The following is a 15,286-nucleotide window of genomic DNA, read 5'->3' as shown; positions in this document are numbered from 1 at the left end:
TTTTTATGGTGTTAGTTAATGGGACACCTAGCTAGGAATTTTAGGAGAGGTAAGATCATATATGTTGGCACCCAAGCTAGGCCAACATGCGAACTTATGCTAGAGCAAGTGGCACCTATCTTTGGCGAGGTGGCACTCCTCTCTTGGTTAACTACTGAATGGTGAGCAATAGCAAGCCTTGCCAGTTCATTAACTTTTGAATGATGAGCAGCAGTAACAAGAAGCAATGACCTCACATTTGAAGTATGGGCAAGCACAAACTAAGGGTGGTAGACCAATGGCGACTAATGGTTCTGTGAATCAAGTGCATCAAGTTTAAGCCGGCTCTACAATAGTGGTAGAAGAGGCATTGCAACAGGGAGAAAAGAGTGACATTAAGTAGTTCACACACTCTCTCTCATGTAGCTTGCTAGGATAGGAATTTTCTTGTGAGTGAATAATTAGAGCCGAGGCGGCTTGGTTGTAATAGGTTTTCCCTTAATACAAGTGTGACTTTACTTCATTGTCTCTTGCACTTTCTTTTGTCTGTTAATTGGTTAATAACTTGATTCACCCATCATCACATAGTTTTTCCTTTAACAATAACCTCGACCTCCTAGTAATTTTGTTGGCATCTATGTTTGACACAATGGAGCACTCACCTTTACAGTTTCCTAAGGATTGCAAGAGTGAGTGTCTTCATCCAAGAACTACACAGTTGGGTTCATGGTTCAATGGCAACACACACCGAGCACTTATGAGTTAGGAGTGAGAAAATCAGAGCATCAACATTTGTAATCTTGCTGAGGAAGGGTCAATTGAATCTACGCGTTGTTTGTTTGGGGATTGAGTGGATTGAGGATAGCAAGCTTAGGATTGACTGCATAGTCATTGAGAGAGGTTCATGTTGACCAGTGAGGAGCTGAAGCAACTGTTGGATGTTGTGAGCTAGTACAAGAAGTTTCTCTGAGTAACCATAGACGAGTGGTGCAGTCTAGTGATCGGAGTGTGGACTACAAAAGGTATCCACACCGCTAATTGGCTAATTCATGACTTAGCAAATATTTGATACACTTGTTAAGAAGAAAAAGATATGCATTCAGGTGCGAAGAGTTGCTAAGGTTAAGAAATTGGCTATGCCCAACCATGAGAGTTGGTGCGATCTTAGAGCTAGAGTTGACACTCTTCTCCAAAGTCACAGCTCAGTCAAGTAACTCCTCATATGTCTTAGGTGGATTTACTATTTTTGTCTTATATGCAAGTCCACTTGAGTGCATCCCATAAACCAACCATGATCTCATGGACTTGTCAGAGTTGTTAACCAATTGGTAAGGGCTCGTATTCATAGTAGATAGTCTTGGAAAGACTCCCTCTTGTTCTATTTTAGTTCACTTATCTTGGTGTGAAAACTTTTTCATTAATATCTTGTCTGAACCAATGCCAGAACACTTTAGACAGCATACAAATCAAGAAACTACCCAATCATAAAATGGTTGTACCATATCTATTCATTTTTTATCAAAATACATGAAAAATAGTTCATGTATTCTTCATTTGTTGTGGCACCGTTTATATGACATACCCATAGAAAACTTTGAAGATGGCTATATGGGTCTTCATCATCAATACCCTTAAAATTTTGGAATTTTATCTTAATATTTGATAGAGCCTTAGAATTTCCTATTTGCTCTCCTGAGTCTTCCACTTGGTCAGCTCTATAGACTGGGTATGCATGACATCCACTCAAAAGGATAGGGTCTCTAGAGCACCATCTGTCATACCCACCTTTGTGTGTATGAGGTCATGGATAATTGACTCCCAACTAATAGAAAACTCTATAGGACTTATGTTTTAGAATGGTCAAGAAAGAGGTACACCTGGCTGTACAACCTTCTGTCCATAGAAAGAGAAACTCGAGCAAATTGCCTTAGTTTCTCTATATTCATCCCTTGAGGTGCTCAACGGCATCTATCTCCATCAAAAGCATGCCTTTTCTCATTTTTGTTGATTTTTGACCATCTGTTGTTGTAGGTCTTCTTTGATCATTCCTCTCTTGATGGTGTCTTTCAAACAATTGAGTAGCAAGGAGTATTCCTCTTCTGTTGGCAGCAAGATGAAGAAGAAAGATGTTGAAGAAACCTCAGCAAAGAAAGATGAGCTCAAGTCATATATAAAGAGGGCATTGAAAGAACTGGGCATTCAAGGGAAGCCAGACAGTAATGAGAAATAGTGCAATAAGTGTTATAGTAATGGATAATCAGAAGAAGATTGCAAAACCAAGTATTGCAATACTTGCACTAAGTTTGGGCCTAATGACTCAGATTGCTGCTTCAATGGCAAAAATCACCAAGTATCTATCAATCAGGTGACAATTAACACTCGGCCTACTAGTGGCAAACCACCATGTCTTGAGAAAAATAAGCAAGGGTAAAAATGGCAAGGACAAGAATATGGACCCTTCCAAGATTCGATGTTTTTGTTATGGTGAAAATTATCTTCATTTTGACTATCCAATTTGGGCTCAAATTTTGAAGTTCCATAAAACTAACATGGAACACAAGGAAGTGGATACAAAATGCCAAGCAATCATAGCTAAGTTACCACACACAGTCGAAGCCCAAGTGGCTACCAAGTCAAAGGGTCCATTTGCAACCTCCGCAAACAGTGTTGTGATGATGTTAATTTTGGAAGGCACAAAAGGAGATAGCCACTAAAATTGCCAGGGAATTAAAGGGAAAGGAACTGTCAGTTGAAATGCCTTTTGAGGAGTTCGGACCACTTTCTTTTAAACTAGGTGAGTCTTTAAAATCTAAAGAGCAAAGTGTGGAACAAGAGCCAATATACATCACATTCTAGTATAGAGATAGCCCAAGCATGGGAAATATTCAAGAGTATGGAATCAGCCTTAGATTTTTTGAATTGATGTGGATAGCCTCGTATTATTAGGAATTATTTTCAAAACAAATCAAGGAGTCTGAAAAGCAACCAAAGGAGATTGATTCTTTGGTTACTATCCCTGTTCATCAACACACCTATAGTGGAGGAAGAAGTGCCAATTATCACTATTAAAGTGAAGAAGCTGACTATACCAGGTGTGATCATAGATGGTGGTTCAGGAGTTAATGGGATTCTGTAGGTTCACATGCTACTTCCACCATGCTCTAAGGGGAGGAGCGGTTCTAATGGCCACAGCAACCGGGGGAGTCCAAGCTACATTGGAGAAGGAAGATATTGCCTAAATCAATGTCTTTTGTGAGAATCTCCTCCATATCATCCATGCACTTGTGGATGGTTCAACAAGGCTAGATGTTGGAAGGTGGATGCACATAGACCTACACCCGAGCAATATCTTATTGGATTTTGTTGGAAATTCTAGATGCCAAGTAGGCATAATAGACTAGGGGATGGCCATGGAACTCTCAGAGAGTGGAAAGGCATTCAAGCATTTTGCAAAATGGCTCAATTTTAAGATGTTCAAGCCATCTCCATTCTGAGTGCTAATGGTAGATCAATGACCAATTGATCTATATGCTACAACATCTCTATAGGAGGCATGTACTACAAAGCGAGTTTTATTGTGATTGCCATGGAGAAGAATGCATATCCTATTTTGTTAGGATGAACTTGGATTAAGAGTGAAAATGTATTGCATGATTGGGGATTAGAAGGCACGATCATCAAGACTAATTGCAAATATGTGTGCATTCCCACCACTAATCCTTGAAAAGTACCAAGCGGTTATCAGCCTAAGGATTTGGAAATTGCAAAAACATTTTCCCAAGATGTGGAGTCATGCTTAATAGAATTGTTGATTCTTCCTATGGGTGAAGTTGATATTTTCCAAGTGGTTGCAAAGATAAAGCAAAAGTTGAATATCAGGCAAAGTGCAAAATAGAAGGATTTATTCCCGAGCAACTTCACTGAAGATATTGAAGGAGAAAGAGAATTACCTAAGACACTTGTCACTATCACACACCTCAAAACTAGATAGTGAGTTCCAGAACCAGCTTAAGAACTTAATATTGGAATGGAAGATAAGCCTACAACAGTAGAGGTAAGTGTCAATCTTTATTGTGAGCAATTTTAGGTTGTCAACAAAGAGCTTTTTACCATGCAGACGGATGTGTTTGCCTAGAATTACACTAATCTTTAGGGAGTTTCTCTTTATGTCAACATAGAATTCCTTTAGTACCATATGCCAAACCTATTCAGCAACAAAGGTACAGAAGGAATCCCAATTGTGCCAAACAAGTGAAAGATGAATTAGATCAAGTTCTTTGGAGAGGATTCATCTATGCTATTGACCATAGTGATTAGTTGTTTCCCATTGCGGTAGTGCCAAAGAAAAATGTTAAACTCCAAGTATGTGTGGATTATCAAGAATTGAATGCTTAGACTATTTCTGATCTATTTTCAATACCATTTATAGATGGGATTTTAGATCAGGTAGCAGGGCATGAAATGTATTCATTTATGGATGGTTTTAATGGCTATAATCAAATCAGTGTAGCTCCAAAAGATCGATCTAAGATTGTATTTATTACAAAATGGGATACTTACTCAATTACATTCTTTTGTAAGCTTTGTTAGTTTTTAGAGGCATTTTATCAAAGACTTTGCCAAGGTTACAGTTGCATTATATGAATTAACTAAGAAAGATGCCAAGTTTGAATGGACTACTCAGTTATCTGTTGTGAAAGACATAAAAAGTTGAGCTATAGCTACACCTATTTTAAGGCAATGTAGATGGGATATCATCTTCCATGTGCATGTTGATGCCTCTAGATATGCATTAGGGATTATCTTGTCCCAACCAGATGGTCGATTGGATTACCCAACCAGATGGTTGATTGGATTACCTAGTGCATTATGCTAGTCAATTATTGACACCTATAGAATCTAACTATAGCACCACCAAGCGTGAATCTCTAGGCATGATATTCAGTGTGTAAAAATTAAGGCATTATTTTTTTGGCAATCCCTTTGTTTTCTATATTGATCATTAAACCTTGCTTTATTTAATCAATAAGACTATCATTTTAGGGTGCCTTGTGCATTGTATGCTAGTGTTACAAGAGTTCAATTTTAACTTTATTTATAAGCCTAGTAAAACACATGTGGGAGCCAATAGTTGTCTTGACTGCCCATGCCTAAAGACACTGAAGGAGTTGTTACTGAACTCCTAGATGCTGAGCTCTTTGCAGTTGATTACTTTGAACATAAGTATGTTGAATTAATGGATTACTTGTCTCATGGAACATTTCCTGACAATAAGCCAAGAGACAAATGTAGGCAACTAGCCTTGAAGGCTTGCAAATTCACCTTAATTAGTGGGCATCTTTATTGCTTGTGTGTAGATGGTGTTTTTTGTCGATGGGTTTTGCCACATGAACATGCCATAGTCTTATAGGAACCTCACTCAAACCCATTGGATGGACACTTCTAGGGAGAATTGATAGCTTGGAAGGTCTTGTAGGCAAGACTATGGTGGTGCAATTTATTCAAGGATGCTCAAACCAAGTGCATGAAGTGTGATGTATGCCAACATATTGGCCATCTTTTTCCAAATTAATGTATGTTGTTGCAGCCTACTCATCCTTGGGAAGCATTCCAAAGATGGGGATTGGACTTTGTTGGTCTTTTCAAACTAGCTAGGTTTACACAAAATAAAGTATATTGTGGTTGCTACTGATTATGCTACCGATTGGACAGAAGCTAGGGCACTTCAAGACAACTTGTCTCAGAGCATATCCAAGTTTGTCTTTGAAAATATATTATTTGCAGATATTGATGCCCAATACAAATTGTCTACTATTATCACAGGTCACACTCTCTGAATGAAGTCATGCAAGAGAGTAGGAAAAACTTGTATGATGAGTTGTTGTTACAAGACCACAGTGATCTTTAACACATTCATATGAAGCTATAGAGAGATCACAAGAATCTCCAGTGTGAAATGGAGAAGCTTCACAATGCAAACTCCAGACTGCAAGCATCTCAGGTTACAATGGCAACTGAGGTGGTAGTGAGAGATGTCAATAATGGAAGGAGAACGGAAGAAGGTGAGAGAGAGGGAGAGATACAAGATAGAGACACACAAGTTTTGGTGGGTGTAGAACACTCTAATCTTCTATGTCATCCATATATGTGTGTGTGTGTGTGTGTATGTGTGTGTTTGTGTGTGTGTGTGTGTGTTTTGAGTATTGTACATAACCGGGGTTAAGGCATAGTGGCCTTTAACTCCCACAACCTCCCACTTAAAGGCCAATGTGCCTTTAAGGGAGAATAGCTAGTGACCATACTATCTAATGCCCATCGATACACAACAATACTCAAATCACTGATTAGGTAGACTCTTCATCAGCATATCTACAAAGTTATCATTTGTATGGACCTTGACAAGCTCTATGCACTTGTCCTCAAGTACCTCCCTGATGAAATGGTACTTGATCTCAATGTGTTTGGTCTTTGCATGAAAGACCAAATTTTGTGCTAGCTGAGTAGCACTCATGGAATCACAATGCAATGTCAGTACACTTGTATGGATCCCCCAATCTCCCACTAACCAATCAAGCCATATAGCCTCCTTGCAACCCTTTGTGGCTGCAACATACTCGCTCTCTATGGTAGACAAAGCAATGCACTTTTGTGCGCAAGACATCCATGACATTGCACCACCTGCAAAGGTGAACACATAACCAGAAGTGGATCTCCTGCTATCCACATGCCCTGCATAGTTTGAATTTGTGTACCAAAGTAAATGCATATCTCCTCTGCCAAAGAAGATACACATCTCCTTGTTGGTACCCTTCATGTACCTCAGCATGCACTTAACTACCTCCCAATGCCTCTTTCTTGGATTAGCCATGTACCGGCTAATAACTCCCACTGCAAATGCAATGTTTGGTCTAGTAGCTATCATAGCATACATAAGACTCCCAACTGTTGATGCATAAGGAACCTTGGCCATCATGGCCCTCTCCTCATCTAATTTGGGACTATCTGCCTGACTCAATTTCACATATGGAGGCAATGGAGTACTTACCTCCTTCCCCCCCTCCATATTGAAATGCTGCAATACTTTTGTAACATACTCCTTCTGTGAAAGCCAAAGGAGTTTCCTACTCCAGTCGCGTGTGATGCATATACCAAGAATATGACCTGCAGGTCCCAAATCCTTCATGTCAAAGGCCTCATGCAACTTGGCCTTCAATGCATCTAGCTCATAAGTGTTCTTGCTAGCCAATAGCATATCATCTACATAAAGTGCCAGCAATATGAAGCTATTATCCTTATCCCTTTTAGTGTAGAGGCAATAATCAATCTCACTTCTTCAGAAACCTTGGGACTAAATAAAAGCATCAAACTTCTGATACCATACTCTAGGTGCCTGTGGCCATAGAGACTCTTTTTCAACTTGCAAACCAAATGCTCTTTGCCCTTTTCTTCAAAGCCTTCCGGCTGTACCATGTAAATTTCCTCTTGCAAATCCCCATGCAAGAAAGCTGTCTTGACATCCATATGCATAAGCTCCATATCCTCTGCTACCGCAAGGCCAAGTACACATATAACTGTGGTCATCTTCACAATCGGACAGAAGATCTCATCAAAGTCCACACCCTTCTCTTGCTTGAACCCTTTAGCAACCAAATGGTCAAGATCTCATCAAAGTCCACACCCTTCTCTTGCTTGAACCCTTTAGCAACCAAATGGTCCTTGCACTTAGGTACATCATCACCTGTGACCTTCATCTTGTAGACCCATTTACATGGCAATGCTTTCTTTCCATGTGGCAAAGAAACCAAGTCCCAAGTGTTATTTTTCATGAGTGAATTCTCATCTCTGATTGCATAACACACTCCCACTTGCACTGATCCTCACATGTCATAGCCTCCTTGTAGCAAGAAGGCTCCCCGCAATCAATAAGCATCACATAGTCTACCCCTGGAACAAATCTCTCAGGTTGTCTAAACACTCTAGATGATCTTCTCAAGGGCATTTCAGCTTGTTGTCTCGCCTACATATCAGCCACATTTGCTTCATCATTTTCACCAATAGATGATCCATCATTTTCCCTTGATTGTGTACCTATGGGAGTACCTGGTGGCACCATTTCCTGCACATTCGGTGCATGGACAGCTTGTTGTCTATCAACATATGCGGGTGGATTCACATCCTAGAAAGTGATTCTCCTTATTTCCACATCCCTCATGGAGGTCTTATGCATCTTCTTCTCATTAAAGACCACATCATGGCTTCTTATGATCTTCTTTGCTTTTGGATCCCAAAGATGATATCCCATCTCTCCACTTTCACTTTAATTCAAAAAGATGCATTTCCTAGACTTGGGATCTACCTTCTTCCAAAGCTCTTTTGGCACATATGAATATGCCTCACACCCAAATATATGCAAATGAGAGTAAGAGGGCTTTTTGCCACTCCATGCCTCTTCAAGAATACCACCATCCAAACTCTTATTAGGTCATCTATTGATCACATGCACTGCAGTCTTCATTGCCTTAGCCCAAAAACTACCAGAAAGACTTGCATTGGAAAGCATAGATTGCAACCTTTCTTGAATGGTGTGGCTCATCTATTCTACAACTGGTCTCTACTCTAGAGTACGAGGGGACGTGAGCTCCCTCTTGATCCCAAGTCACATCACAGAAATGTTGAAAGTGATAAGAGAGATACTCTCCACCATTGTAGTCCATAGGCATTTAAGCATTCTAATTGACTGATTTTCAACCAGTTCAGCCATTTCTGAAATACCTGGAACACATTGCTCTTCCGAGCTATAGCATAAGCCCATACTTTCCTAGTTGCATCATCAATGAATGTCACATAGTACTCAGCCCCACCTAATGACCATGTAGGCATGGGACCACATACACTTGAATGCACCAGATCAAGCTTTTCAAGCTCTTTCTTTCCCCTTTTTTTATGGGCTGATTTAGTCTACTTCCCATAGAGACAATGCTCACCAAATTCAAAGTCATAAAAACTCAAATGCAGTACATGACCCAAATGGCATAAGAGTTTCATTCCATTTTGGCTCATGTGCCCCAACCTACAATGCCACAAAGAAGTACTTGGCTACTCGGTTATTGCAACAACATGATCAGACACCCCTGATACATGTAAAGGATACAATGTCCCACATTTGGCACCCCTTGCCAAAACCATAGAGCCCTTCTGAATTTTCCAACTCTGAAAGAGAAAAGAGGTGTAGAGAAATTATATGGCTTGAAATCTCATGATTGGCACAAGATGCTCCAAGTAAGTATTTTATGTGCATAATATCTTTTTCCTTCCAAATTTTGAGTGAATTAGAAGCAACTAATCAACCATTCCTCATGTGTTCAGTTCATACTACCTACTAGCATTTCTCGTAGTGCATGGAAGGATGTGAAGGATTGTATTTACAAGATGGGCGAGCTTGTGAGGTACTTTATAGGATACAAAATGTGAAGCGTATCAATGCTCCATGCAAGGTTTTCATATTGCTAATATGGTGTACTTTTTCCTTTCTAGGTATGTGAGCTCAAAAGAAATAGATCCCACCACGCTTGAGAATGGTCAAGTTATGTCAGTGGAGGTAGTTTGTTTAGTGGAGGACACATTCTATTCTCACAAGCAAAGTGGTTTGAAAACCAGCATCATCTAGCTAACCCGCTGAAATGAGACTCTTGGTCAGCTTAGGCACATGTCTCACATTTCTCAAAACAAATGCAGTCCCATTTGCAAAGGAGAACTTTATGTCACCTGCTCCCACTATGTCACATGCATAGTTATTTCCAAGATGCACACAACCTGTCTTTCCACTATCATAAGTGGAGAACCATTCCCGATCGGGAGTAACATGGAATGAAGCACCAGAATCTAAAATCCAATCCTAGGAATATGCATCATCTGAAGTGGTAAGCAAGTCTCCAAGTAGACTAGACATGAAGAGAATATTATTGTCACTATTATCAATGACTACATTGATCTCCTCGATCTTTATTTTTCATTTTTCCTCCCTTGGACTCTCTTCCTTCTTATTTTCACCCCAATTTGCATTATTTTTCTTATCCTTTTGCTCTCTTTTCGTCCTGTAGCAATCCTCTTTCATGTGGCCCTTCTTGCAACAATTGTAACACTCAATGTTCCGTGCCTTGGATTTGCTACAAGACTTCACTCTTTCTTAGGGCTTCCCCCTGAACTGTGATCTGCCCCTTTGTACATTTAAGGGTACATCCTACTTGTTGCCATCCATAGACCTTTGTCTAATCTCCTCGGTCAACAAGCTACCCACAACATCATTAAGCTTTAGTACTCCACCAGGTGCAGAGTTACTAACAACTGAGCCTGAAGCTTGCTAAAAATAATACTGAATTTATTCAAGTGAGAAGCAATGGAGACCCTTCCTTCATTGGCAGCTCAAACAGCCTCTTCATGAGGTAAACTTTATTAGAGACAGTTTCCTTTTCATAAGTGGCACATAATTTCTTCTACAAATCTTCCATAGTTTGCTCATTTACTACTATGAAATAGACTGACTCTGCAAGATGAAGTCTAATGGTAAACTTTGCTAATGCATCCAACTCATTCCAATCATCCTCAGACATATCTACAGGCTTAGATTCAATCCCTACCAAGGGTTTAATCTGCTTCTTTTGAATAAGCACATCCCTTATTTGTTCTCTCCACACACAAAGAAAATTTTGTCCCATCAAACATTTTAATGTTGAAAAACTCCTTTTTAGATATGGAAGAGGATGCCATGATGCAAATGAATCAAGATCCCAAATGCTAGTACCTGCAAGAGAGAAATCACACCAAATACTAGGTGCACCCAAATATGTCTGCCTTAATGAAGGATAGTGTCACCAAAACTCTAGGCTCAAAGCATCAAAATGCATCTAGCTCATGTGCATATACTATGCATCCATATGAGAAAATTTGGCCCAAAAGAAAATGTCAATCTGCACTGACAAAACAATGGCAAACCCAATGCCAACAATAAGAGCCAAATGCCTCAAGCATAAACACCATCCATGGGCATAAGCATCAATAATGTCTCATTCAAGAGATCATAGCACTATCAATGCATCAATTGCAATGTGTCAAAGCACAAACACCTAGGGCCCCGGCATTTGCCAACATGTAGGCACTGATTTTAACCAATCAATCGCATATTTTTTTCCATTTTTGGGCTACCAAGGCCGAAATTAATTGCAAGCTCTGCAATCATATGCACCCACTTGAAAGCCACAATTAAGCATTTTGTATGCACGTGAGATCAACAACAAGGCTAGCACCTTCCTAGTTTCAAGAACTTTTTTCTACCCTCGATCCTCTCCAAGAATTCAACCTCTCCCTATCGACGAAAGCAACATGGAGGGCTGAAGGCCAGATGAAGAAGTACTAAATGACAATCCACATCCTGAACATTTTTTCAATAAACAATGCAATAACAATTCGGTATATTGGAAATGCCAAAGTATGATGGCCGAGGGAATCCTATTAGATGCCTTCGACTCTTCAATGTAGCATGTTGTGCTGGAGGCGACCAAGAAAATGAAAATAAACCTACCTAGTTTCCCACGTAACTGATGAGGCCTTGGAATGGTAGCTAGATGTCTTGTAGAGGAAAGAGGCACTGCTATCCAAGCAATTTTGAAGGAGTTCCAAATTGAGAGGCTAAAAGATGATCCTGCCCTCCAATTGGAAAATATAGAAATGCGCAAAAAAGAGAAAGTCGGAACATACTTGGGAACAATGAAGAGATTGACATCCAAGTGTGTTCTGTTGGAATACTGAAAAGAAAGAGTAGAGTGGACACAAACTCAGAATACTTGCTTATAGAATGAAGAAGAAAGAGGTCCTTAAGTAGGCACCTCATACAAGGTCACTGACATCACTGATGACCTCAAAGCTCCACAATCATCTCCTCAATCTGCTCCTAGATTCACTCAATCATCCTATGTGGCTTTTCCACCACCTAACTGTGCTTGTGGGCACCTAACTGTGCCTCTAGCACTCACACATAGAAACATAAGGTGTGCCTGAGGCATACACCTTGAGATATCCCAACAAACCCCCCCTCAAGGAAATGCCTCAGGCTATGTCAAGGATACATCTAGTCTCATAGTTTCTCATGCCATCTCATGGTGGTCAAGGATAAATCTATGGCTAGGTTCTCATGCTAGCAAGGGTTCCCTTGGGTGTAAGGTAAACAGAAAGGGATACAAACAGACCTTCCAATGGTTATCTCCCTTGCATGTACATGCACACAATGTTTGCAAGAGGTACCATGGAACAAAACATACACATGGCCTACATCATAAGGTGACCAGAGGTGTTTACAAAACACACACAACACAATAGTTTATTTTCATTCATTTTGGAGGACTATCCAGGCTGAGTACCTTGACATAAAAAGAAAAGAGATCTGGAGCATACATAGAGATGATTTAAAATGCATAATCTTCAAAGGATGCCTCATCTTGTGGAGGCAAAATATCCATGTCAAGGCAAGGTCTTACCACATGGGCAGTGTCTAGTGCCTTATAAGATGGTACTATGATAGAACAAGTGGATCTGAAAGTCATATCCTTCAAGAGAACAATTATCTTGTCATCTCCATAGTTGTGTAGAGAAGCATATCTTAGGTATCTGAGCTTCATCTTTTTCTTGTACTTGGAGTCAAATAAAAGTGGCATGAGAGGGTAGATCTCTGTAGTTGCTTCCTTTTTGGCAACCATTGTTTTGGCAATCTTCAACAAGGAAGTCAGGTTGGCATTTTCATCCTTTGTAGCATAACAAGACATTGCTTTATGTTTTGGCTTTTCACATATTTTGCATAAGCAAGCCATGAGAGGCTCTAACCCAAGTATTGGGTAGTGTCTTCTCTCTTACAGGGCTTAGAATAACAACTGAAATGCTTCAAAATATAAGCATTTAATGTAGCAAATAGTAGTGACTAGATTTCAAACAATGATGCTTCCTCTTACATGCTTCATAGAAGTGGATGAAATAAACATTTTCCAATCAAAACCAGGTCTAGCAAGTCAAAACAAAACTGAATCCACACTTGTACTGAAGTTATTGAAAGCTTCAAAAAACCAGAAATGCTAGAGTAGCATTTTATGTAGCATCATCTTCAAAAACTTGTCCAAAACTGTCAAAACTGAAAAGCTGAACTTGGAGGGCTTGTAGCTCACTCTTCAAAGCAAGGAAAAGAGGGCTTTCTGAAGCAAAAGAAAGCTCATATACCAGAGAAGGTCCAGCACAGAGGTTGGACAAAATGGTGCGCACTTTTGCCCGGGAGAGTTGCTACAGGCTGAAACTGAGTTTTGACGATTTCTCCCTCGTTACTAAACCAAATGACCTGAAAAATGGCTCAAAATCTTCGTCTTGAGGCCCATCTACTCCTAAGAGGGCTTAGGCAATGGCGGAGTATGCAGGGAGTATTGAGCAACAGAAGAAATTCGCTGTTTGGAGAATGGCAGCCACCACAGACGTTTTTTCTTCAATTGCTTGCAGGTGGAAGTTCGCCCATACTAGAGGAGTTTCCAGCTCAGAGGGTTTGGGCAATGGCTGTTTGTAGATGGAGAACCAAGCTCTCAAATATTTTGGGAAGAAAGAGGAAAATGGAGAAGAAGAAGATGAAGAAGAAGATGATGATGTGGCAGAAATGGGCTCAAGGGGGATCAAAGGGCTCTGATACCATGTTGGAATACTGAAAAGAAAGAGTAGAGTGGACACAAACTCAGAATACTTGCTTATAGAATGAAGAAGAAAGAGGTCCTTAAGTAGGCACCTCATACAAGGTCACTGACATCACTGATGACCTCAAAGCTCCACAATCATCTCCTCAATCTGCTCCTAGATTCACTCAATCATCCTATGTGGCTTTTCCACCATGTTCCCCATGTTCATGGCAAGTACCTCACTGCATGGTACATTTCTAGACTGAAAAGTCCATTCACAAAGATATGAAAAAAGTCAACAGCTATATGCATTTCAGTGACACTCATGAAGCTACCATTGACTTTGAGGATGGCATGACCAACTTTGACAGCAATAGTGATGAATATAAATCAATTCATTGCAACAAGAGGTCTTCCAAGAAGGGAAGGACTTTCACAAAGGATCACACCAATGAGGATTGAGAGTGGAAGCCATGTCCTTAAGGGTGAAGGAGGAAATGATGTAGGCCATTGAGCAAAAGATATGAGTCTCTTAGTCACCGCAATACCCAAGATGAGAGAGTACATGGTGCCCACATCATATGGCAAATGAGTGCCCAATGTTGAGGAGAAAACTCAATCCACCAGAAGTGGCCCAACCCCCAAGGTTATGGTGTGCCATGTGCAATGTTACAGGCCACGATGTCAGCACATGCTTTTGCTACACAATCCCAGCCCCAACAATACCAACATGCATCAATTCTAGTATACAAGTAGCCAGCACTAGCACAAGTTTCATAGTTCCATCCTATCCTTGTTAGGACACAAGCACCTTAACTACTAAGAAATCCCAATCCTCCACAATATACTTGATCCCCCAGTCTTGCTCCAACAATCCTAGTGCAACAACTCCAACCCAAGGAACTGGAACCACAATATGAGTATGAACCAGAATACCCCATATACAACATGGATGGTGCCGAAGGACTCATTTTTGTATACGACAATCAAGTAATACCAACTACATATCAAGCATCCATTAAGTGTTGCAAATGTGGAGAAAACCATTAGATTGTTGAGTGCCCACACAAAGGAAGACCAAGTACCTTTCAACCTATGTGTAGAGATTATGGAGTTGGGCATGTGTGCATGGATTGCCCACTCAAAGCAAAGCCTAAACATCCCAATGAAGCAAAGCCAAATGTACCCCTTGGAATCATTGGCATTGAGAGTCATAGTGTGGCTACACAAAGTATTGCATCCCAACCTATGTTTGTGATAACAAGGAAGCAAAAGAAAGCAGCATGATGAAAATAAACTTTTGCTCAGAAAGTAAAGATTCCAAAAGCCACACAATCCTTGCCACTCCCAAAACAAATGCAATAACTCCAAGCACATTTCCCCCTAGTGCTCTTTAAGAAGCAAAGGAAGTCTGCCCCAACACCAAAGAGTAGAAAGCTTGGTATCGAGATTTGAAGGAATGGGTAAGACATGAACAAGACAAATTCCAGGAAAACCAAAGAGCAACAGTAGAGGGCAGGGAACCAACACTGCACATCACAACACAATTATTGAAGCCACCACTAACCCAAGGGTAATGGATCTATAATGCATAGGATCAATAAGGTGAT

This window comes from Dipteris shenzhenensis, chromosome 31, assembly GCF_047967505.1.
Source record: "Dipteris shenzhenensis isolate YYH24624 ecotype China chromosome 31, Dip_SZ_1.0, whole genome shotgun sequence".
Classification (NCBI taxonomy): Eukaryota; Viridiplantae; Streptophyta; class Polypodiopsida; order Gleicheniales; family Dipteridaceae; genus Dipteris; species Dipteris shenzhenensis.
Note: the sequence above shows the minus strand (reverse complement) of the source record.